Genomic DNA, 26375 nt, shown 5'->3' on the forward strand with positions numbered 1-26375 from the left:
CGTGTGGCTGAAAAGCTCCAATTTCAGAACATCAAAATCAATGTTTAAAGCCACAACAAGGTTTCGAGACACAAGTCCCTATTCTCAAGCTGATAGCAGAAAAACTTGATTTTTGAAAAACTTGGTGTTCTTAGAACCCAATTTCGGAGGTTGTGCCTCAAAAGCCTCATTTTTGGAGCATAAAATTTAGTGTTTGGAGGCACAACAAGGTTTCAAGACACAAATCCCAATTCCAGAGTCGCTGGCATCAAAACGCAATTTTGATGTACATCATGCTTTTAGAACCTCATTTCGAAGCTTGTGCCTTGAAAGCCCTTATTTTGGAACATCAAAATAAATGTTTTGAGGCACAACAAGGTTTCAAGAAGAATGTCTATATTCTGGAGCCTGTAGCGTTAATATTCTATTTTGACGCACATCATTCTCTTAGAAGCTCATTTAGGAGCTTGTGCCTTGAAAGACCCAGTTTTGGAGCATCAAAATCAATGTTTGGAGGCACAACAAATTTTCAAAAAGCAAGTCCCGATTCTAGAGTCAATAGCATCAAAATATGCTTCTGGTGCACATCGTGCTCTTAGAACCTCATTTCAAAGCTTGTGCCCTGAAATCCCTGGTTTCCGAGCATCAAAATCAGTGTTTTGAGGCACAAGAAGGTTTCAAGATGCAAGCCTCGATTCTAGAGCCAGTAGCATCAAAATTGATTTTTGATGCAAATTGTTCTCTTAGAACCCTATTTTAGAAATTGTGCCTCAAAAGCCCGAATTTTGGAGCATCAAAATCGATGTTTGGAGGCACAACAAGGTTTCAAGATGCAAATCCTGATTCTAGAGCCGGTAGTATCAAAATTTGATTCTGACGTACATCATGCTCTTAGAACCTTGTTTTGGAGCTTATGCCTCAAAATCTTCGATTTCGAAGCATGGAAATTGTTGTGCCTCCACACATTGATTTTGATGCTCTAAAACTAGGTCTTTCGAGGCACAAGGTCCGAAATGAGCTTCTAAGAGAATGATGTGCGTCAAAATTCTGCATCTTGAAACCTTGTTGTGCCTCCAAACATTGATTTTGATGCTCTAAAACTAGGTTTTTCGAGGCACAAGCTCCGAAATGAGCTTCTAAGAGAATGATGTGCATCAAAATAGAATTTTGATGCTATAGGCTTCGGAAGAGGAACTTGCTTCTTGAAACCTTGTTGTGCTTGAAAACATTGATTTTGATGTTCCAAAATTAGGACTTTTAAGGCACAAGCTCTGAAATGAGGTTCTAAGAACATGATGTACATCAAAATTGCGTTTTGATGATATCGATTCTAGAATTGGGACTAGTGTCTTGAAACCATGTTGTGCTTCGAAACACTAATTTTTATGCTCCAAAAATGAGGCTTTTCAGGGACAACCTCTGAAATGAGCTTCTAAGAGAATGATGTGTGTCAAAATGGAATTTTGAGGCTACAGGCTACGGAATAGGGACTTGCTTCTTGAAACCTTGTTGTGCCTCCAAACATTGATTTTGATGTTCCAAAATCATGGCTTTCACGTCACAAGCTCCGAAACGAGGTTCTAAGAGCACGATGTACATCAAAATTGTGTTTTGACACTGCCCACTCTAGAATTGGGACTTGTGTCTTGAAACCTTGTTGTGCCTACAAACACTAATTTTTATGCTCCAAAAATGAATCTTTTGAGGCACAACCTCCGAAATAAGGTTCTAAGAACACCATGTTTCGAAAAATTGTGTTTTGACGCTATTAGCTTGACAATCGGGACCTGTGTCTTGAAACCTTATTGTGCCTTTAAGCATTGATTTTGATGTTTGAAAACTAGACCTTTTGAGCCACATGCTCCAAAACGAGATTCTAAGAGCACGATGTGCATCAAAAATCACGTTTTGACACTACAGGCCCTAGAATAGGAATCCAAAACAAGGTTCTAAGAGCACGACGTGTGTCAAAATAAAAATTTGATGCTACCAACTCCAGAATCAAGACTTGCATCTTCAAACCTTGTTGTGCCTCCAAACAAAGATTTTGATTGTCCAAAACTGGGGCTTTTGAGGCACATTTTCTAAAAACAGGGTTCTAAGAGCACAATGTGCATAAAAATGGAATTTTTTTGCTACTGGCTCTAGAATTGGGACTTGCATCTTGAAACTTCGTTATGCCTCAAAACACTGATTTAGATGCTCCGAAACTAGGGCTTTCGAGGCAGAAGCTTCGAAATGAGGTTCTAAGAGCACGATGTGCGCCAAAACCAGATTTTGACGCTATTGACTCTAGAATCGGGACTTGCATCCTGAAACCTTGTTGTACCTCCAAACATTAATTTTGATGCTCCAAAACTGGGTCTTTCAAGGCACAAGCTCTGACATGAGGTTCTTACAGCACGATGTACATCAAAATTGCATTTTGATGCTACCGACTTTAGAATTGAGAATTGTGTCTTGAAACGTTGTTGTGCCTCCAAACACTAATTTTTATGCTCCAAAAATGAGGTTTTTGAGGCACGACCCCCTAAATGAGGTTCTAAGAACACCATGTTTGTCAATAGAGACTTACGTCTTTAAAGCTTGTTGTGTCTCCAAACACCAATTTTGATGCTTTGAAACCGAAGATTTTGAGGCATAAGCTCCAAAAGAAGGTTCTAAGAGCACGACGTGCGTCACAATCAAATTTTGATGCTACCAGCTCCAGAATAAGAACTTGCATCTTGAAACCTTGTTTTGTCTCCAAATATCGATTTTGACTATCCAAAACTGGGGCTTTTGAAGCACAATTTCTAAAAACGGGGTTCTAAGAGCGCAATGTACATCAAAATTGAATTTTGATGCTACTGGCTCTAGAATCGTAACTTGCATCTTGAAACCTTGTTGTCCCTCAAAACACTGATTTTGATGCTCTGAAACTAGGGCTTTCAAGGCACAAGCTTCGAAATGAGGTTCTAAGAGCACGATGTGCGCCAAAATCAGAGTTTGACACTATTGACTCTAGAATCAGGACTTGCATCTTAAAACCTTGTTGTGTTTCCAAACATTGATTTTGATGCTCCAAAACTTGGTCTTTCGAGGCACAAGGTCCGAAATGAGCTTCTAAGAGATTGATGTGCGTCAAAATGGAATTTTGACGCTACAGGCTTTGGAATACGGACTTGCTTCTTGAAAAGTAGTTGTGCCTCTTTCAAGGCACAAGCTCCGAAATGAGGTTCTAAGAGCACGATGTACATCAAAATTGTGTTTTGATGATACCGATTCTAGAATTAGGACTTGTTTCTTGAAACCATGTTGTGCCTCCAAACACTAATTTTTATGCTCCAAAAATGAAGCTTTTTAGGCACAACATCCGAAATGAGGTTCTAAGAACACCATGTTCGTAAAAATTCTGTTCTGACGCTATCAGCTTGACAATCGGGACTTGTGCCTTGAAACCTTGTTGTGCCTTTAAGCATTGATTTTGATGTTTGGAAACTGGAGCTTTCGAGCCACACGCTCCAAAATGAGATTCTAAGAGCATGATGTGCATCAAAATCACATTTTGACACTACACGCCCCAAAATAGGAACTTGCATCTTGAAAACTTTTTGTGCCTCCAAACACCAATTTTGATTATTTGAAATTGAAGATTTTGAGGCATAAGCTCCAAAACAAGGTTCTAAGAGCACGATGTGCGTCAAAATCAAATTTTGACGCTATCGGCTCCAGAATGAGGACTTGCATCTTGAAACTTTATTGTGCCTCCAAACATTGATTTTGATGCTCCAAAACTGGGGCTTTTGGGGCACAATTTCTAAAACAGGGTTCTAAGAGCACAATATGCATAAAAATAGAATTTTGATGCTACTGGCTGGCTCTAGAATCGAGGCTTGCATCTTGAATGTTGTTGTGCCTCAAAACACTAATTTTGATGCTCTCAAACTGGGGCTTTCGAGGCACAAGCTTCGAAATGAGGTTCTAAGAGCATGATGTGCACCAAAATCAGATTTTGAGGCTATTGGCTCTAGAATCGAGACTTGCATCTTGAAACCTTCTTGTGCCTCCAAACATTGATTTTGATGCTCCAAAACTGGGTCTTTCAAGGCACAAGCTCTGAAATGATGTTCTAAGAGCACGATGTACATCAAAATTGCGTTTTGATGCTACCGACTCTAGAATTCAGAATTTTGTCTTGAAACCTTGTTGTGCCTCCAAACACTAATTTTTATGCTCCAAAAATGAGGCTTTCGAGGCACGACCTCCTAAATGACGTTGTAAGAACACCATGTTTATCAAAATCATGTTTTGACGCTACCAGGTTGAGAATCGGGACTTGTGTCTTGAAACCTTATTGTGCCTTTAAACATTGATTTTGATGTTTTGAAACTGGAGCTTTCCAGCCACACGCTCTGAAACGAGGATCTAAGAGCATGATGTGCATCAAAATCACATTTTGACACTACAGGCTCTGGAATAGGGACTTATGTCTTGAAAGCCTTTTTTGCCTCCAAACACCAATTTTGATGCTTCGAAACCAAAGATTTTGAGGCATAAGGTCCAAAACAAAGTTCTAAGAGCACGACGTGCGTCAAAATCAAATTTTGATGCTACCAGCTCTAGAATCAAGACTTGTATCTTCAAACCTTGTTGTGCCTCCAAACAAAGATTTTGATTGTCCAAAACTCGAGCTTTTGAGGCACAATATCTAAAAACATGTTTCTAAGAGCACAATGTGCATGAAAATTGAATTTTGATGCTTCTGCCTCTAGAATCGGGGCTTGCATCTTGAAACCTTGTTATCCCTCAAAACACTGATTTTGATGCTCTGAAACCAAGGCTTTCAAGGCACAAGCTTCGAAATGAGGTTCTAAGAGCACGATGTGCATCAAAATCACATTTTGACACTACAGGCCCCAGAATAGGAACTTGCATCTTGAAAGCTTGTTGTGCCTCCAAACACCAATTTTGATGATTTGAAACTAAAGATTTTGAGGCATCAGCTACAAAACAAGGTTCTAAGAGCACGATGTGCGTCAAAATCAAACTTTGACGCTACCGGCTCCAGAATCAGGACTTGCATCTTGAAACCTGATTGTGCCTCGAAACATCGATTTTGATGCTCCAAAACTAGGGCTTTTGAGGCACAATTTCTAAAACAAAGTTCTAAGAGCACAATGTGCATAAAAACTGAATTTTGATGCTACTGGCTCTAGAATCGGGGAATGCATATTGAAACTTTTTTGTGCCTCAAAACACTGATTTTGATGCTCCAAAACTGGGTCTTTCAAGGCACAAGCTCTGAAATGAGGTTTTAAGAGCACGATGTACATCAAAATTGTGTTTTGATGCCATCTACTCTGGAATTAAGAATTGTGTCTTGAAACCTTGTTGTGCCTCCAAACACTAATTTTTATGCTACAAAAATGAGGCTTTTGAGGCACGACCTCCTAAATGAGGTTCTAAGAACAGCATGTTTGTCAAAATCGTATTTTGATGCTATCAACTTGAGAATCGAGACTTGTGTCTTGAAACCTGATTGTGCCTTTAAACATTGATTTCGATGTTTTGAAACTAAAGCTTTCGAGCCACATGCTCTGAAACAAAATCATGTTTTGACACTATAGGCTCCGGAATAGGGACTTACGTCTTCAAAGCTTGTTGTGCCTCCAAACACCAATTTTGATGCTTCGAAACTGAAGATTTTGAGGCATAAGCTCCAAAACAAGGTTCTAGGAGCACGACGTGCGTCACAATCAAGTTTTTATGCTACTTGCTCCAAAATCAGGACTTGCATCTTGAAACCTTGTTGTGCCTCCAAACATCGATTTTGATGCTCCAAAACTGGGGCTTTTGAGGCACAATTTCTAAACACAGGGTTCTAAGAGCACAATGTGCATAAAAATGGAATTTTGATGCTACTGGCTCTAGAATCGAGGCTTTCATCTTGAAACTTTGTTGTGCCTCAAAACACTGATTTTGATGCTCCAAAACTGGGGCATTCGAGGAACAAGCTTCCAAATGAGGTTCTCAGAGCACAATGTTCGTCAAAATCAGATTTTGATGCTATTGACTCTAGAATTGGGACTTGCATCTTGAAACCTTGTTGTGCTTCCAAACATTAACTTTGATGCTTCAAAACTGGGTCTTTTGAGGCACAAGCTCCGAAATGAGCTTCTAAGAGAATGATGTGCGTCAAAATGGAATTTTGACACTACAGGCTCCAGAATACGGACTTGTTTTTTGAAAAGTTTTTGTGCCCCAAAACATTGATTTTGATGTTCCAAAATCAGGGCTTTCAAGGCACAAGCTTTGAAATGAGGTTCTAAGAGCACGATGTACATCAAAATTGCGTTTTGATGATACCGAATCTAGAATTGGGACTTATGTCTTGAAATCATGTTGTGCCTCCAAACATTAATTTTTATGCTCAAAAAATGAGGCTTTTGAGGCAAAACCTGTGAAATGAGGTTCTAAGAGAATGATGTGCGTCAAAATGGAATTTTGAGGCTACAGGCTACGAAATAGAGACTTGCTTCTTGAAACCTTGTTGTGCCTCCAAACATTGATCTTGATGTACCAAAATTAGGGCTTTCACATCACAAGCTCGAAAATGAGGTTCTAACAGCATGATGTAAATCAATATTGCATTTTGACACTACCCAATCTAGAATTGGGACTTGTGTCTTGAAACCTTGTTGTGCCTCCAAACACTAATTTTTATGCTCCAAAAACGAAGCTTTTGAGGCACAATCTCCGAAATGAGGTTCTAAGAACACCATGTTTGTAAAAATTATGTCTTGACGGTATCAGCTCGACAATCGGGACTTGTGTCTACCTTGTCGTGCCTTTAAGCATTGATTTTGATGTTTGGAAACTGGAGCTTTTGAGCCACACGCTCTAAAACAAGATTCTAAGAGCATGATGTGCATCAAAATCACGTTTTGACACTAAAGGCCTCGGAATAGGAACTTGCATCTTGAAAGCTTCATGTGCCTCCAAACACCAATTTTGATGATTTGAAACTGAAGATTTTGAGGCATAAGCTCCAAAACCCGTTCTAAAAGAACGATGTGTGTCAACATCAAATTTTTATGCTACCGGCTCCAGAATAAGGACTTGCATCTTGAAACCTTATTGTGCCTCCAAACATAGATTTTGATGCTCCAAACCTAGGGCTTTTGAGGCACAATTTCTATAACAAGGTTCTAAGACCACAATGTGCAGCAAAATTGAATTTTGATGCTACTGGTTCTAGAATCGGGGCTTGCATCTTGAAACCTTGTTGTGCCTCAAAACAATGATTTTGATGCTCCAAAACTGGGGCTTTCGAGGCACAAGCTTTGAAATGAGACTCGTTTTCAGAGCTTCAAAATCAATGTTTTGAGGCACAACAAGGTTTCAAGATGCAAGCCCCGATTCTAGAGCCAGTAGCATCAAAATTCAATTTTGATGCACATTTTGCTCTTAGAACCTTGTTTTAGAAATTGTGCCTCAAAAGCCCCAGATTTGGAGCATCAAAATCAATGTTTAAAGGCATAACAAGGTTTCAAGATGCAAGTCATGATTCTGGAGCTGGTAGAGTAAAAATTTGATTTTGATGCACATCACGCTCTTAGAACCTTGTTTTGGAAGCTTGTGCCTTCGAAAGCCCCGATTTTGGAGCATCAAAATTGGTGGTTGGAGGCATAACAATATTTCAAGATGCAAGTCCCTATTCCAGAGCCAGTAGCGTCAAAATTCAATTTTGATGTACATTGTGCTCTTAGAACCCTTTTTACAAATTGTACATCAAAAGCACAAGTTTTGGAGCATCAAAATCGATGTTTGGAGGCATAAAATGGTTTCAATATGCAAGTCTTGATTTTGGAGCAAGTAGCGTCAAATTTGATTTTGATGCACATCGTGCTCTTAGAACCTTGTTTTGGAACTTATGCCTCAAAATCTTCAGTTTCGAAGCATCAAAATTGGTGTTGGGAGGCACAACAAGCTTTCAACACGCAAGTCCCTATTTCAGAGCTTGTAGCGTCAAAACATGATTTTGATGCACATGGTGTTCTTAGAACCTCATTTCAGAGGTCGTGCCTCAAAAGCCTCATTTTTGGACCATAAAAATTAGTGTTTGGAGGCACAACAAGGTTTCAAGACACAACTCCTTATTCCAGAGTCAATAACGCAAAACGCAATTGTGATGTACATCATGCTCTTAGAACCTCATTTTGGAGCTTGTGCCTTGAAAGCCCTGATTTCGGAACGTGAAAATCAATGTTTTGAGGCACAACAAGGTTTCAAGAAGCAAGTCCCTATTTCGGAGCCTATAGAATAAAAAATCCATTTTGATGCACATCACTCTCTTAGAAGCTCATTTCGGAGCTTGTGCCTTGAAAGACCCAGTTTTGGAGCATCAAAATCAATGTTTGGAGGCACAACAAGGTTTCAAGATGCAAGTTCGGATTCTAGAGTCAATACCATCACTGATTTTCGTGCACATCGTGCTCTTAGAACCTCATTTCGAAGCTTTTGGCTCGAAAGCGCCGGTTTCGGAGCATCAAAATTAGTGTTTTGAGGCACAACAAGGTTTTAAGATGCAAGCCCCAATTCTAGAGCCACTAGCATCAAAATTCAATTTTGATGCACATTGTGCTCTCAGAACTCTGTTTTAGAAATTGTGCCTCAAAAGCCCCAGTTTTGGAGCATCAAAATCGATGTTTGGAGGCACAACAAGGTTTCAAGATGTAAGTCCTGATTATGGAGCCGGTAGCGCCAAAATTTGATTTTGACGCACATCGTGCTTTTAGAACCTTGTTTTGGAGCTTATGCCTCAAAATCTTTGGTTTTGAAGTATCAAAATCATGTTTTGACACTACAGGCTTTGGAATAGGGACTTGCATCTTGAAAGCTTGTTGTGCCTCCAAAAACCAATTTTGATGCTTCAAAACAGAAGATTTTGAGGCATAAGCTCCAAAATAAGGTTCTAAGAACATGATGTGCGTCAAAATCAAATTTTGACGCTATCGACTCCAGAATAAGGACTTACATCCTGAAACAATGTTGTGCCTCCAAACATCAATTTTGATGCTCCAAAACTAGGGCTTTTGAAGCACAATTTCTAAAACAGCGTTCTAAGAGCACAATGTGCATCAAAATTGGATTTTGATGCTACTCGCTCTAGAATCGAGGCTTGCATCTTGAAACCTTATTGTGCCTTTAAACATAGATTTTGATGCTTTGAAATTGGAGCTTTCGAGCCACACACTCCAAAGCAAGGTTCTAAGAGCACGATGTGCATCAAAATCATGTTTTGACACTACAGGCTCCAGAATAGGGACTTTCATCTTGGAAGCTTGTTGTGCCTCCACACACCAATTTTGATGCTTTGAAACCGAAGATTTTCAGGCATAAGCTCCAAAGAAAAGTTCCAAGAGCACGATGTGCATGAAATTTTGATGCTACTGGCTCCACAATCAAGAAATGCATCTTAAAACATTGTTGTGCCTCCAAACATCAATTTTGATGCTCCAAAACTAGGGCTTTTGAGGCACAATTTCTAAAACAGGGTTCTAAGAGCACAATTTGTATCAAAATTAAATTTTGCTGCTACTAGCTCAAGATTTGGGCCTTGCATCTTGAAACCTTGTTGTGCCTCAAAACACTAATTTTGTTGCTCCAAAACCGGGGCTTTCGAGGCACAAGCTTCAAAATGAGGTTCTAAGAGCACGATGTGCTCCAAAATCAAATTTTCACTCTATTGACTCTAGAATCAGGACTTGCATCTTGAAACCTTGGTGTGCCTCCAAACATTGATTTTGATGCTCCAAAATTAGGTCTTTCCAGGCACAAGCTCCGAAATGAGCTTTTAAGAGAATGATGTGAGTCAAAATCAAATTTTGACACTACAGGCTCCGGAATACGGACTTGCTCCTTGAAACCTTGTTGTGCCTCAAAACATTGATTTTGATATTCCAAAGTCAGGGCTTTCAAGACACAAGTTCCGAAAGGAGGTTCTAAGAGCATGATGTACCTCAAAATTGCATTTTGACAGTACTGACTCTGGAATTTGGGACTTGTGTCTTGAAACCTTATTGTGCCTCCAAACACTAATTTTTATGCTCCAAAAATGAGGCTTTTGAGTCACAACCTACGAAATGAGGTTCTAAGAGCATGATGTGCATCAAAAATCATGTTTTGCACTACAGGCTCCATAATAGGGACTTGCGTCTTAAAAGATTATTGTGCCTCCAAACACAAATTTTGATTCTTTGAAACCGAAGATTTTGAGGCATAAGCTCCAAAACAAGGTTCTAAGAGCATGATGTGCATCAAAATTAAATTTTGACACTACTGGCTCTAGAATCAGAACTTGCATCTTGAAACCTTGTTGTGCCTCCAAACATCGATTTTGATGCTCCAAAACTGGGGCTTTCGAGGCACAAGCTTTGAAATGAGGTTAAAAGAGCACGATGTGTGCCAAAATCAGATTTTGATGCTATTGACTCTAGAATTAGGACTTGCATCTTGAAACATTGTTGTGCCTCCAAACATTGATTTTCATGCTCCAAAACTGGGTCTTTAGAGGCACAAGCTCTGAAATGAGCTTCTAGGAGAATGATATGCATCAAAATTCCAGGCTCCGGTAAAGGGACTTGCTTCTTGAAACCTTGTTGTACCCCAAAACATTGATTTTGATGTTCCAAAATTAGGGCTTTCAAGGCACAAGCTCAGAAATGAGGTTCTAAGACCACGATGTAAGTCAAAATTGCATTTTCACGCTACCAATTCTAGAATTGGGACTTGTGTCTTGAAACATTGTTCTGCCTCCAAACACTAATTTTTATGCTCCAAAAATGAGGCTTTTGAGGCATAACCTCCGAAATGAGGTTCTAAGAACACCATGTTTGTCAAAATCATGTTTTGACACCATCAACTTGAGAATCGGGACTTGTGTCGTGAGACCTTGTTGTTCCTTTAAACATTGATTTTGATGTTTTGAAACTGGAGCTTTCGAGCCACATGCTCTGGAATGAGGTTCTAAGAGCACGATGTGCATCAAAATCACGTTTTGACACTACAGGCTTCAGAATAGGGACTTGCGTCTTAAAAGCTTGTTGTACGTCCAAACACCAATTTTGATGATTCGAAACCGAAGTTTTTTAGGCATAAGCTCCAAAACAAGGTTCTAAGAGCACGATGTGTGTCAAAATCAACTTTTGACTCTACTGGATCCAGAATCAGGACTTGCATCTTGAAACCTTGTTGTGCCTCCAAACATCAATTTTGATGCTCCAAAACTGGGGTTGTTGAGGCACAATTTCTAAAACAGGGTTCTAAGAGCACAATGTGCATCAATATTCAATTTTGATGCTAATGGCTCTACAATCGGGGCTTGCATCTTGAAACATTGATGTGCCTCAAAACACTGATTTTGATGCTTCGAAATCGGGGCTTTCGACGCACAAGCTTCGAAATGAGGTTCTAAGAGCACGATGTGCCCCAAAATCAGATTTTGATGCTATTGACTCTAGAATCAGAACTTGCATCTTGAAACCTTGTTGTGCCTCCAAACATTGATTTTGATGCTCCAAAACTGGGTCTTTCGAGGCACAAGCTCCGAAATGAGCTTCTAAGAGATGATGTGCATCAAAATGGAATTTTGACACTACAGGCTCCGGAATAGGGACTTGCTTCTTCAAACCTAATTGTGCCCAAAAATATTGATTTTGATGTTCCTAAATCAGGGCTTTCAAGGCACAAGCTTTGAAAAGAGGTTCTACGAGCACGATGTACATCAAAATTGCATTTTGACACTACCGACTTTGCAATCCGGACTTGTGTCTTGAAACCTTGTTTTGCCTTTAAACATTGATTTTGATGTTTTGAAACTGGAGCTTTCAAGCGACATGCTTCGAAATGAGGTTCTAAGAGCACGATATGCATCAAAATCATGTGTTGACACTACAGGCTCCAAAATAGGGACTTGCATCAAGATTTTTAGGCATAAACTCCGAAACAAGGTTCTAAGAGCACGATGTGCGTCAAAATAAAATTTTGACGCTACTGTCTCTAGATCAGGACTTGCATCTTGAAACCTTGTTGTGCCTGCAAACATCGATTTTGATGCACCAAATTTGGTGCTTTTGAGGCACAATTTCTAAAATAGGGTTCTAAGAGCACAATGTGCATCAAAATTTAATTTTGATGGTACTGGCTCTAGAATCAGTGTTTGCATTTTGAAACCTAGTTGTGCCTGAAAACACTGATTTGGATGCTCCAAAACTGTGGCTTTTGAGGCACAAGCTTTGAAATGAGGTTCTAAGAGCACGATGTGTGCCAAAATTAGGTTTTGACACTATTGACTCTAGAATCGGGAGTTGCATCTTGAAACCTTGTTGTTCCTACAAACATTGATTTTGATGCTCCAAAACTGGGGCTTTCGAGGCACAAGCTCTGAAATGAGATTCTAAGAGAATGATGTGTGTCAAAATGGAATTGTGACGCTACAGACTCCGGAATAGTGACTTATATCTTGAAATTTTCTTGTGCCTTAGAACATTCATTTTGATGTTCCAAAATTAGGGCTTTCAAGGCACAAGCTCCAAAATGAGGGTCTAAGAGCATGATGTACATCAAAATTGCGTTTTGACGCTATCGACTCTATAATAGGGACTTGCGTCTTGGAAGCTTGTTGTGTCTCCAAACACCAATTTTGATGCTTCGAAGCCAAATATTTTGAGGCATAAGCTCCAAAACAAGGCTCTAAGAGCAGGATGTGAGTCAAAATCAAATCTTGACGTTACCGGCTCCACAATCAGGACTTGCATCTTGAATCATTGTTGTGCCTCCAAACATCGATTTTGATGCTCTGAAATGAGCTTCTAAGAGAATGATGTGCGTCAAAATCAAATTTTGACGCTACAAGCTCAATAATAGGGACTTGCTTCTTGAAACCTTGTTGTGCCTCAAAACATTGATTTTGATGTTTCAAAATAAGGGCTTTCAAGGTACAAGCTCCGAAATGAGGTTCTAAGAGCACAATGTACATCAAAATTGTGTTTTGACGCTACCGACTATGGAATTGGGACTTGTGTCTGGAAACCTTGTTGTGCCTCCAAACTGCAATTTTAATGCTCCAAAAATGAGACTTTTCAGGCACGACCTCAGAAATGAGGTTCTAAGAACACCATGTTTTTCAAAATCGTGTTTTAACGCAATCAACTTGAGAATCAGGACTTGTGTCTTAGAAACTTGTTGTGCCTTTAAACATTGATTTTGATGTTTTTAAACTGGAGCTTTCGATTCACATGCTCCAAAATGGGGTTCTATGAGCACGACGTGCATCTTAAAAGCTTGTTGTGCCTCCAAACACCAATTTCGATGCTTCGAAACTGAATATTCTGAGGCATAAGCTCCGAAACAAGGATCTCAGAGCACGATGTGCATCAGAATCAAATTCTTATACTACCTACTCTAGAATCAGGACTTGCATCTTGAAACCTTGTTGTGCCTCCAAACATCAATTTTGATGCTCCAAAACTGCGGCTTTTGAGGCACAATTTCTAAAACAGGGTTCTAAGAGCACAATGTGCATAGAAATAAAATTTTGATGCTACTGGCTCTAGAATTGGGGCTTGCATCTTGAAACCTTGTTGTGACTCAAAAAATCGATTTTGATGCTCCGAAGTTGGGGCTTTCGAGGCAAAAGCTTCGAAATGAGGTTCTAAGAGCACGATGTGCGCCAAAATTAGATTTTGACGCTATTGACTCTAGAATCGGGACTTGCCTCTGGAATAGGGACTTGCTTCTTGAAACCTTGTTGTGCCTCAAAAGATTGATTTTGATGTTCCAAAATCAGGGCTTTCAAGGTACAAGCTTCGAAATGAGGTTCTAAGAGAATGATGTACATCAAAATTTTCTTTTGACGCTACCGACTCTAGAATTGGCACTTGTGTCTTAAAATCTTGTTGTGCCTTTAAACATTGCTTTTGATGTTTGGAAACTGGAGCTTTCGGGCCACACGCTCTGAAACAAGTTCTAAGAGCACGATGTGCATCAAAATCACGCTTTGACACTACAGGCTTCGGAATAGGGACTTGCGTCTTAAAAGCTCGTTGTACCTCCAAACACCAATTTTTATGATTCGAAACCAAATATTTTGAGGCATAAGCTCCAAAACAAGGTTCTAAGAGCACGTTGTGCCTCAAAATCAGATTTTGACGCTATTGACTCTAGAATCAACACTTGCATCTTGAAACCTTGTTATGCCTCCAAACATTGATTTTGGTGCTCCAAAACTGGGCCTTTCAAGGCACAAGCTCCGAAATGAGCTTCTAAGAGATGATGTGCGTCAAAATGGAATTTTGACGCTACAGGATCTGGAATAGGGACTTGCTTCTTGAAACCTTATTGTGCCCCAAAACATTGATTAAAATGTTCCAAAATTAGGGCTTTCAAGGGACAAGCTCTGAAATGAGGTTCTAAGAGCACGATGTACATCAAAATTATGTTTTGATGCTACTGACTTTGGCATTGGGACTTGTGTTTTGAAACTTTTTTGTGCCTCCAAACACTAATGTTTATGCTCCAAAACGAGGATTTTGAGGGACGACCTCCGAAATTAGGTTCTAAGAACACCATGTTTGTCAAAATCGTGTTTTGACGATATCAGCTTGAGAATTGGGACTTGTGTCTTGAAACCTCGTTGTATCTTTAAACATTGATTTTGATGTTTTGAAACTAGAGCTTTCGAGCCACATGCTCCGAAACAAGGTTCTAAGAGCACGATGTGCATCAAAATCACATTTTGAGAGTACAAGCTCCGGAACAGGGACTTGCGTCTTCAAAGCTTGTTGTGCCTCCAAACAATGATTTTGAAAATTTGTTGGGCTTTTGAGGCTCAATTTCTAACACAGGGTTCAAAGAGCACAATGTGCATCAAAATTGAATTTTGATGCTTCTAACTCTAGAATCGAGGCTTGCATCTTGAAACCTTTTTGTGCCTCAAAACACTGATTTTGATGCTCCGAAACTAAGGCTTTCGAGCCACAAGCTTGGAAATGAGGATCTAATAGCATGATATGTGCCAAAATTAGATTTTGATGCTATTGACTCTAGAATCGAGAATTGCATCTTGAAACCTTGTTGTGCCTCCAACCATTGATTTTGATTCTCCAAAACTGGGTCTTTCAAGTCACAAGCTCCGAAATAAGATTCTAAGAGAATGATGTGCTTCAAAATGGAATTTTGATGCTACAGGTTGCGGAATAGGGATTTACTTCTTGAAACCTTGTTGTGCCTCAAAAAAATGATTTTGATGTTCCAAAATCAAGGCTTTCAAGGCACAAGCTCCAAAACAAGGTTCTAAAACAATGTTCTAAGAGCACGATCCATGTCAAAATCATATTTTGATGCTACCGGCTTCTGAATCAAGACTTGCATCTTGAATCCTTGTTGTTCCTCCAAACATCGATTTTGATGCTCTAGGGCTTTTGAGGCACAATTTCTAAAACAGGGTTCTAAGAGCACAATGTACATCAAAATTGAATTTTGATGCTAGTAGCTCTAGAATCAGGGCTTCAAACTCGAAACCTTGTTTTGCCTCAAAACAATGATTTTTATGATCCAAAACCAGGGCTTTTGAGGCACAAGCTTCAAAATGAGGTTCTAAGAGCACAGTGTGCACGAAAATAAGTTTTTGATGTTCTTCCAAACATTGATTTTGATGCTCCAAAACTGTGTCTTTCAAGGAACAAGCTCCAAAAAGAGCTTCTAAGACAATGATGTGCATCAAAATTCCATTTTGATGCTACAGGCTCCGGAACAGGGACTTGATTCTTGAAACCTTGTTGTGCCTCAAAACATTGATTTTGATGTTCCAAAATCAGGGCTTTCAAGGCACAAGCTCCAAAATGAGGTTCTAAGAGCACAATGTACATCAAAATTGCATTTTGACGCTACTGACTCTAGAATTGGGACTTGTGTCTTGAAACCTTGTTGTGCCTCCAAACACTAATTTTAACGCTCCAAAACAAGGCTTTTCAGGCACGACCTCCAACATGAGGTTCTAAGAACACCATGTTTGTCAAAATCATGTTTTGATGCTATCAGCTTGAAAATCGGGACTTGTGTTTTGGAACCTTATTGTGCCTTTAAACATTGATTTTGATGTTTCAAAACTGGATCTTTCGAGCCACATGCTTTGAAATGAGGTTCTAAGAGCACGATGTGCATCAAAATCACATTTTGACAGTACAGGCTCCAGAATAGGGACTTGCATCTTGAAAGATTGTCGTGCCTCCAAACACCAATTTTGATGCTTTGAAACCAAAATTTTTGAGGCATATGCTCCAAAACAAGGTTCTAAGAGCACGTTGTGCATCAAAATCAAATTTGGACGCTACCAGCTCCAGAAGAAGGACTTGCATCTTGAAACCTTGTTGTGCCTCCAAACATCGATTTTGATGCTCCAAAACTTGGGCTTTTGAGGCACAATTTTTAAAATAGGGTTCGAAGAGCACAATGTGCATCAAAATTGAATTTTGATGCTACAGTCTTTAGAATTAGGGCTTGCATCTGGAAACCTTGTTGTGCCTCAAGACATTGATTTTGATGCTCCGAAACCAAGGCTTTCAAGGCACAAGCTTCGAAATGAGGTTTTACGAGCATGATGTGTGCCAAAATCAGATTTTGATGCTATTGACTCTAGAATTGAGACTTGCATCTTGAAACCTTGTTGTGCCTCCAAACATTGATTTTGATGCTCCAAAAATGGGTCTTTTGAGGGACAAGCTCTTAAATGAGCTTCTAAGAGAATGATGCGTCAAAATGGAATTTTGATGCTACAGGCTCCGAAAAAGGGACTTGCTTCTTGAAACCTTGTTCTGCCTCAAAACATTGATTTTGATGTTCAAAAATTAGGGCTTTCAAGGCACAAGCTCCGAAATGAGGTTCTAAGAGCATGATGTATATCAAAATTATGTTTTGATGCTACCGACTCTGGAATTGGAACTTGTGTCTTCAAACCATGTTGTGCCTCCAAACACTAATTTTTATGCTCCAAAAACGAGCCTTTTGAGGCACGACCTCCGAAATGAGGTTGTAAGAACACCATGTTTGTCAAAATCGTGTTTTGATGCTATCAACTTGAGAATCGGGACTTATGTCTTGAAACATTGTTGTTCCTTTAAACATTGATTTTGATGTTTTGAAACTAGAGCTGTCGAGACACATTCTCTTAAATGAGGTTCTAAGAGCACGATGTGCATCAAAATCACGTTTTGACACTACAGGCCCCAGAATAGGGACTTGCGTCTTGAATGCTTGTTGTGCCTCCAAACATTGATTTTGATGCTTCAAAACTGGGGCTTTTGAGGCACAATTTCTAAAACAGGGTTCTAGGAGCACAATGTGCATCAAAATTGAATTTTCCTGCTACTGGCTCTAGAATCAGGGCTTTCATCTTGAAACCTTGTTGTGCCTCAATACATTGATTTTGATGCTCTAAAACTGGGGCTTTTGAGGCACAAGCTTCTAAATGAGATTCTAAGAGCATGATGTGCGCCAAAATCAGATTATGTGCGTCAAAATGGAATTTTGACCTGGAATAGGGACTTGCTTCTTGAAACATTGTTGTGCCTCAAAATATTGATTTTGATGTTCCAAAATCAGGGCTTTCAAGGCACAATCTCCGAAATGAGGTTCTAAGAGCACGATGTACATCAAAAATGTGTTTTGACGCTACCGACTCTGGAATTGGGACTTATGTCTTGAAACCTTGTTGTGCCTCCAAACACTAATTTTAATGCTCCAAAAATGAGACTTTTGAGGCACAACCTCCCAAATGAGGTTCTAAGAACACCATGTTTTTTAAAATTATGTTTTGACTCAATTAGCTTGAGAATTGGGACTTGTCCCTTGAAACCTTGTTGTGCCTTTAAACATTGATTTTGATGTTTTGAAACTAGAGCTTTCGAGCCACACGATTGAAAACAATTTTCTATGAGCATGATGTGCATCAAAATCACGTTTTGACACTACAGGCTCTTGAATAGGGACTTGCATCTTGAAAGCTTGTTGTGCCTCCAAAGACCAATTTCAATGCGTCGAAACCGAAGATTTTGAGGCATAAGCTCTAAAACAAGGTTCTAAGAGCACGATGTGAGTCAAACTCAAACTTTGATGCTACCGGCTCTGAAATCAGGACTTGCATCCTGAAACCTTGTTGTGCCTCCAAACATTAATTTTGATGATCCAAAACTGGGGCTTTTGAAGCACAATGTGCATCAAAATTGAATTTTGATTCTACTGGCTCTAGAATTGGGGCTTGCATCTTGAAACATTATTGTGCCTTAAACATAGATTTTTTGATGTTTTGAAATTAGAGCTTTCGAGCCACACACTCCAAAGCGAGGTTCTAAGAGCACGATGTGCATCAAAATCATGTTTTGACACACCAATTTTGATGCTTCGAAGCCAAAGATTTTGAGGCATAAGCTCCAAAAAAATTTTCCAAGAGCACGATCTGCATGAAATTTTGAGGCTACCTGCTCCACAATAAGGAAATGCATCTTAAAACATTGTTGTGCCTCCAAACATCGATTTTGATGCTCCAAAATTGGGGCTTTTGAGGCACAATTTCTAATTTTAAGAGCACAATTTGCATCAAAATTGACAAAATTGAATTTTGATGCTACTAGCTCAAGATTTGGCACTTGCATCTTGAAACCTTGTTGTGCCTCAAAACACTGATTTTTTTGCTCCGAAACCGGGGCTTTCGAGGCACAAGCTTCGAAATGAGGTTCTAAGAGCACAGTGCGTCAAAATCAGATTTTCACGCTATTGACCCTAGAATCAGGACTTGCATCTTGAAACCTTGTTGTGACTCCAAATATTGATTTTGATGCTCCAAAATTGGGTCTTTCAAGGCACAAGCTCCGAAATGAGCTTTTAAGAGAATGATGTGCATCAAAATCGAATTTTGACGCTACAGGCTCCAGAATAGGGACTTGCTTCTTGAAACCTTGTTGTGCCTCAAAATATTGATTTTGATATTCCAAAGTCAGGGCTTTCAAGGCACAAGCTCCGAAAGGAGCTTCTAAGAGCATGACGTACCTCAAAATTGCATTTTGACACTATCGACTCTGCAATTGGGACTTGTGTCTTGAAACCTTGCGACTCCAAACACTAATTTTTATGCTCCAAAAATGAAGCTTTTGAGTCACAACCTACGAAATGGGGTTCTAAGAACACCATGTTTGTCAAAATCATGTTTTGATGCTATCAGCTTGAGAATCGGGATTTGTGTCTTGAAACCTTGTTGTGCCTTTAAACATTGGTTTTGATGTTTTGAAACTGGAGCTTTCGAGCCACATGCTCCCAAATGATGTTCTAAGAGCACGATGTGCATCAAAATCACGTTTTGACACTACAAGCTCCATAATAGGGACTTGCATCTTGAAAGCTTGTTGTGCCTCCGAACACAAATTTTGATGCCTTGAAACCAAATATTTTGAGGCATAAGCTGCAAAACAAGGTTCTAAGAGCACGATGTGCGTCAAAATTAAATTTTGACGCTACTGGCTCCAGAATCAGGACTTGCATTTTGAAACCTTGTTATGCCTCCAAACATCAATTTTGATGCTCCAAAACTGGGTCTTTTGAAGCACAAGTTCCGAAATGAGCTTCTAATAGAATGATATGCGTCAAAATAGAATTTTGACGCTACAGGTTCTGGAAAAGAGACTTGCTTCTTGAAACCTTGTTGTGCCCTAAAAAATTGATTTTGATGTTCCAAAATCAGGGCTTTTAAGGCACAAGCTCGAAAATGAGGTTCTAAGACCACGATGTAAATCAAAATTGCATTTTCACACTATCAATTCTAGAATTGGGACTTGTGTCTTGAAACCTTGTTGTGCCTCCAAACACTAATTTTTATGCTCCAAAAATGAGCCTTTCGAGGCATAACCTCCGAAATGAGGTTCTAAGAACACCATGTTTGTCAAAATCGTGTTTGGACACCATCAGCTTGAGAATCAGAACTTGCGTCGTGAAACCTTGTTGTTCCTTTAAACATTGATTTTGATGTTTTGAAATTGGAGCTTTCGAGCCACATGCTCCGGAATGAGGTTCTAAGAGCACGATGTGCATCAAAATCATGTTTTGACACTACAGGCATCGGAATAGGGACTTGCGTCTTAAAAGCTTGTTGTACCTCCAAACACCAATTTTGATGATTCGAAACCGATGATTTTTAGCCATAAGCTCCAAAACAAGGTTCTAAGAGCACGATGTGCGTCAAAATCAACTTTTGACTCTACTGGATCCAGAATCAGGACTTGCATCTTGAAACCTTGTTGTGCCTCCAAACATCAATTTTGATGCTCCAAAACTGGGGCTGTTGAGGCACAATTTCTAAAATAGGGTTGTAAGAGCACAATGTGCATCAAAATTAAATTTTGATGGTAAGGGCTATAGAATCGGGGCTTGCATCTTGAAACCGTGTTGTGCCTCAAAACATTGATTTTCATGCTTCCAAAACTGGGGCTTTCGACGCACAAGCTTCGAAATGAGGTTCTAAGAGCACGATGTGCCGCAAAATCAGATTTTGACGCTATTGACTCTAGAATCAGCACTTGCATCTTGATACCTTGTTGTGTCTCCAAACATTGATTTTGATGCTCCAAAACTGGGTCTTTCGAGGCACAACCTCTGAAATGAGCTTCTAAGAGATGATGTGCGTGAAAATGGAATTTTGACGCTACAAGCTCCAGAATAGGGACTTGCTTCTTGAAACCTTATTGTGCCCCAAAACATTGATTTTGATGTTCCGAAAAGAGGTTCTAGGAGCACGATGTACATCAAAATTGCTTTTTGACACTACCGACTTTGGAATCCAGACTTGTGTCTTGAAACCTCGGTGTGCCTTTAAACATTGATTTTGATGTTTTGAAACTTGAACTTTTGAGCCACACGCTCCGAAACGAGGTTCTAAGAGCACGATATGCATCAAAATCATGTTTCGACACTATAGGCTCCGAAATAGGGACTTGCGTCTTGAAAGCTTGTTGTGCCTCCAAACACCAATTTTAATGCTTCGAAACTGAAGAATTTTAGGCATAAGCTCTGAAACAAGATTCTAAGAGCACGATGTGCATCAAAATCAAATTTTGACGCTACCGTCTCTAGAACAGGACTTGCATTTTGAAATGTTGTTGTGCCTCCAAACATCAATTTTGATGCTCCAAATCTAGGGCTTTTGATGCACAATTTTTAAAATAGTGTTCTGAGAGCAAAATGTCCATCAAAATTTAATTTTGATGGTACTGGCTATAGAATCAGGGTTTGCATCTTGAAACCTTGTTCTTTCTAAAAACACTGAACACCATGTTTGTCAAAATTGTGTTTTGACGCTATCAGATTGAGAATCAGGACTCGTGTCTTGAAACCTTGTTGTGCCTTTAAACATTAATTTTGATGTTTGGAAACTGGAGCTTTTGAGCAACACCCTTTGAAATGAGGTTTTAAGAGCACGATGTGCATCAAAATCACATTTTGACACTACAGGCTCCGGAATACGGACTTGCATCTTGAAAGCTTGTTGTGCCTCCAAACGTCGATTTTGATGGTCCAAAACTGTGAATTTTGAGGCACAATTTTTAAAACAGGGTTCTAAGAGCATAATGTGCAACAAAATTGAATTTTGATGCTACTGGCTCTAGAAGGGACTTGTGTCTTGAAACCTTGTTGTGCCTTTAAACATTGATTTTGATGTTTTCAAACTACAGCTCTCGAGCCACACGCTCTTTGAGGCACAATTTCTAAAATAGGGTTCTAAGAGCACAATGTGCATCAAAATTGAATTTTGATGCTACTGGCTCTAGATTCAGGGCTTGCATCTTGAAACCTTGTTGTGCCTCAAAACACAAATTTTGATGCTCTAAAACAGGGGCTTTAGAGGCACAAGCTTTGAAATGGGGTTCTAAGAGCACAATGTACGCCAAAATCAGATTTTGACGCTATTGACTCTAGAATGGGGACTTACATCTTGAAACCTTGTTGTGCCTCCAAACATTGATTTTGATGCTGCAAAACTCAGTCTTTCAAGGAAAAAGCTTCGAAATGAGCTTCTAAGAGAATGATGTGCATCACAATGAATTTTGATGCTACAGGCTCCTTGAAACCTTGTTGTGCCTCAAAACCTTGATTTTGATGTTCCCAAATCAGGGATTTCAAGGCACAAGCTCCGAAATGAGGTTCTAAGAGCACGATGTACATCAAAATTGCGTTCTGATGTTATCGACTCTGGAATTAAGAATTGTGTTTTGAAACCTTGTTGTGCCACCAAACACTAAATTTTATGCTCCAAAAACGAGGCTTTTGAGGCATAACCTCCGAAATGACGTTCTATGAACACCATGTTTGTCAAAGTCATGTTATGACGCTATCAGCTTGAAAATAGGGACATGCATCTCAAAAGCTTGTTGTGTCTCCAAACACCAATTTTGATTCTTCAAAATTGAAGATTTTGAGGCATAAGCTCCAAAACAAGGTTCTAGGAGCACGATGTTCGTGAAAATCAAATTTTGATGCTATCGGCTCCAGAAATTAGGACTTGCATCTTGAAACCTTGTTGTGCCTCCAAACAACGATTTTGATGCTCCAAAACTAGGGCTTTTGAGGCACAATTTCTAAAATACTGTTCTAAGAGCACAATGTGCATCGAGATTGAATTTTGATGCTACTGGCTCTAGAATCGGGGCTTGCATCTTGAAATCTTGTTGTGCCTCAAAACACTGATTTTGATGCTCCAAAACTAGGGATTTCGAAGCACAAGCTTCGAAATGAAGTTCTAAGAGCATGATGTGCACCAAAATCAGATTTTGACGCTATTGACTCTAGAATCAGGACTTGCAGCTTGAAACTTTGTTGTGCCTCCAAACATTGATTTTGATGCTCCAAAATTGGGTGTTCCGAGGCACAAGCTCCGAAATGAGCTTCTAAGAGAATAATATTTGTCAAAATGGAATTTTGACGCTAAAGGCTCTCAAATAGGGACTTGCTTCTTGAAACCTTGTTGTGCTTCAAAACAATGATTTTGATGTTCCAAAATCAGGGCTTTCAAAGCACAAGTTTCAAAACGAGGTTCGAAGACCATGATGTACATCAAAATTGTGTTTTGACGCTATCAACTCAGGAATTGGGACTTGTGTCTTCAAACCTTGTTGTGCGTCCAAACACTAATTTTTATGCTCAAGAAATGAGGCTTTTAAGGCACAACCTCCAAAATGAGGTTCTAAGGACACCATGTTTGTCAAAATCGTGTTTTGATGCTATCAGCTTGAGAATAGGGACTTGTGTTTTGAAACCTTGTTGTGCGTTTAAACATTGATTTTGATGTTTTGAAACTGGAGCTTTTAAGCCACACGGTTCGAAACAAGGTTCTAACAGCACGATGTGCATGAAAATCACGTTTTGACACTACAGGCTCCGGAATAGGGACTTGCATCTTGAAAGCTTGTTGTGCCTTCAAACACGAATTTCGATGCTTCGAAACCGAAAATTTTGAGGCATAAGCTCCAAAACAAGGTTCTAAGAGTACAATGTGCGTCCAAATAAAATATTGACTCTACTGGCTAAAGAATCAAGACTTGCATAGTGAAACCTTGTTGTGCCTCCAAACATCGATTTTGATGCTCCAAAACTAGGGCTTTTGAGACACTATTTCTAAAGAGGGTTCTAAGAGCACAATGTGCATCAAAATTGAATTTTGATGCTATTGGCTCTAGAATCGAGGCTTGCATCTTGAAATCTTGTTTATCCTCAAAACATTGATTTTGAAGCTCTAAAACCAGGGCTTTTGAGGCACAAGCTTTGAAATGAGGTTCTAAGAGCACAATGTGCGCCAAAATCCGATTTTGATGCTGTTGACTCTAGAATCGGGACTTGCATCTTGAAACCTTGTTGTGCCTCCAAACATTGATTTTGATGCTCCAAAACTAGGTCTTTCATGGCACAAGCTCTGAAATGATCTTGTAAGAGAATGATGTGCGTCACAATAGAATTTTGACGCTACAGGCTTCAGAATAGGGACTTGCTTCTTGAATCCTTTTTGTGCCTGAAAACATTGATTTTGATGTTCAAAAATCAGGCCTTTCAAGGCACAAGCTCCGAAACGAGTCTAAGAGTACGATGTACATCAAAATTGTGTTTTAATGCTCTCGACTCTGGAATTGGGACTTGTGTCTTGAAACCTTGTTGTGCCTCTAAACACTAATTTTTATGCTGCAAAAATGAGGCTTTTGAGGCACAACCTCTGAAATGAGGTTCTAAGAACACCATGTTTGTCAAAATCATGTTTTGACCTAATCAACTTGAGAATCCGAACTTGCATCTTAAAACTTTGTTGTGCCTCCAAACATCAATTTTGATGCTCCAAAATTGGGGCTTTTGAGGCACAATCTCTAAAATAGGAGCACAATGTGCATCAAAATTGAATTTTGATGCTAGCGGCTCTAGAATCGGGACTTGCATCTTGAAACCTTGTTGTGCCTCAAAACATTGATTTTGATGCTCCAAAACTAGGGCTTTCAAGGCACAAGCTTCAAAATGATGTTCTAAGAGCACAATATGCACCAAAATCAGTTTTTGACGCTATTGGCTCTAAAATCGGGACTTGCATCTTGAAACCTTGTTGTGCTTGCAAACATTGATTTTGATGCTCCAAAATTGGGTCTTTCGAGGCACAAGCTCCGAGATGAGCTTCTAAGAAAAACATGTGCGTCAAAATGAAATTTTGATGCTATAGGCTCCAGAATAGGGACTTGATTCTTGAAACCTTGTTGTGCCTCATGTTAGAGTTATCTTGTATTAGCTAATAATTATTTATTTAATTATTAGTCTATTAAACTCTATGCTTAAGCTAAACTTAGGCATTTAATAATTATTCTTATCCCTTTAGGGTTTCTTTAGGGTTGCATATCTTTAGGGTTTCTATTATCCTTTTATAAGGATTGTATTGTACTTGTTCATTAAATTGATTCCCTTTCCGAATGATAATTTTCTTCTTCAGAGCATTTATGCTTTTTTGCTTTATGTGTCACCATTCTTCTCTTGTGACAAGTATTTGCATGCAAGTGTTCTTGGGATCTTTGAAGTTGTATTTCCTCAACTTCTTCATGCTATCAGAGTCTACATCTGCTGCTGCTTGTTCCTGATTTTTTCAGAAGATTTTTTGGAGGAGGGTTTAAAGTTTTTTTTTTGAGTTTTTTCTTGGATCTGGAGTACCTATTTTGTTTTTGATAATTTTAGACTCAAAAGAGACCTCGTCGTTGAGCTCAGAATGCCCCCAAACCCCCATTTCCATATAAAATTTGTCAAATTTTGACAAATTTGGGTTCTTAAATTTTTTCTTTGGTTTTACCTTTTTTTGGCATGAATTTTGAGAAATTCGTAAAAAAAATCATTAAAAAAAATAAAATTTAGAGCAGTTTGGGCAAAAAAAAGACCTCATCATTGGCTTATGAAGGGCGTTTTCAGTCATTTTGATATATAATTTGACCTATTTCAGTGACAGGTGCATCCGGGCAATGATTTTTCATTTGCATGCTTTACGAGGCATAAAAAACCATATAGTTGTACCTGCAAATACGTCAGAAAATTTTCGTCAAAAAAAAAAAAAAAAACTTAATTTTTGTAACCCTTTTTATGCCCTAAAAGAAGGGTTTTTTCTTTTGGCCATAACTTGGTCATACCTGTGCTTTTTCAAAAACCTTATATCATCAGAAAGCTCTTTCCAATCCCTATCCAGATCTAGAGGTTTGAACTTTTGATTTTTCTTTTTTAAGTGTTTTTTTTCTGTCAAATCTAGAGGTTCATTTTTGCACTCGAGGAGCCATAAAATGAGCATCCGAACTCTATTTTTTAAAAAATTTATATCGTTGGAAAGCTTGTCCTCTGTACTTTCCAGCCATATGAGTTTTCTTTCCAGATTCTGCTCTAGGAATATTTCATTCATTTTTTTTTTCTTTTCAGCAATCTGGTGGATATCTTGGCTGTTTAAGGTCCTAAAATCTCTTCTCTGAGTAGGATGTCTCAGTTTTGATTCTTCTTTCTATTTCCAGTCTTCTTATCATCGTAACATTTCATTTATGCAAACACATTGAGATAAAGTGCCATCATGCATTGTTTACTTGAGATCTTGCACATCTTGTGCCTTATTGTACATGCACTACTTATAAAGTGTCATGAGGGGGTTGATGTTTGCCTTTTGTTTGTCATCTACCTTTGTCTAGTGACTGATCCTTCCATGAAATTTGTTTCATGATGTGTGTCAAGTGAGTGTTCCTTCCACGACACTATGTACTTTCTTTGCACCTTCGATGTTCCTGGTTTTTCGTCATGCAGTTCTTGTTGGTCATCTTTTT

Source organism: Cryptomeria japonica, chromosome 1 (genome assembly GCF_030272615.1).
Source record: "Cryptomeria japonica chromosome 1, Sugi_1.0, whole genome shotgun sequence".
In the NCBI taxonomy this organism is placed as follows: Eukaryota; Viridiplantae; Streptophyta; class Pinopsida; order Cupressales; family Cupressaceae; genus Cryptomeria; species Cryptomeria japonica.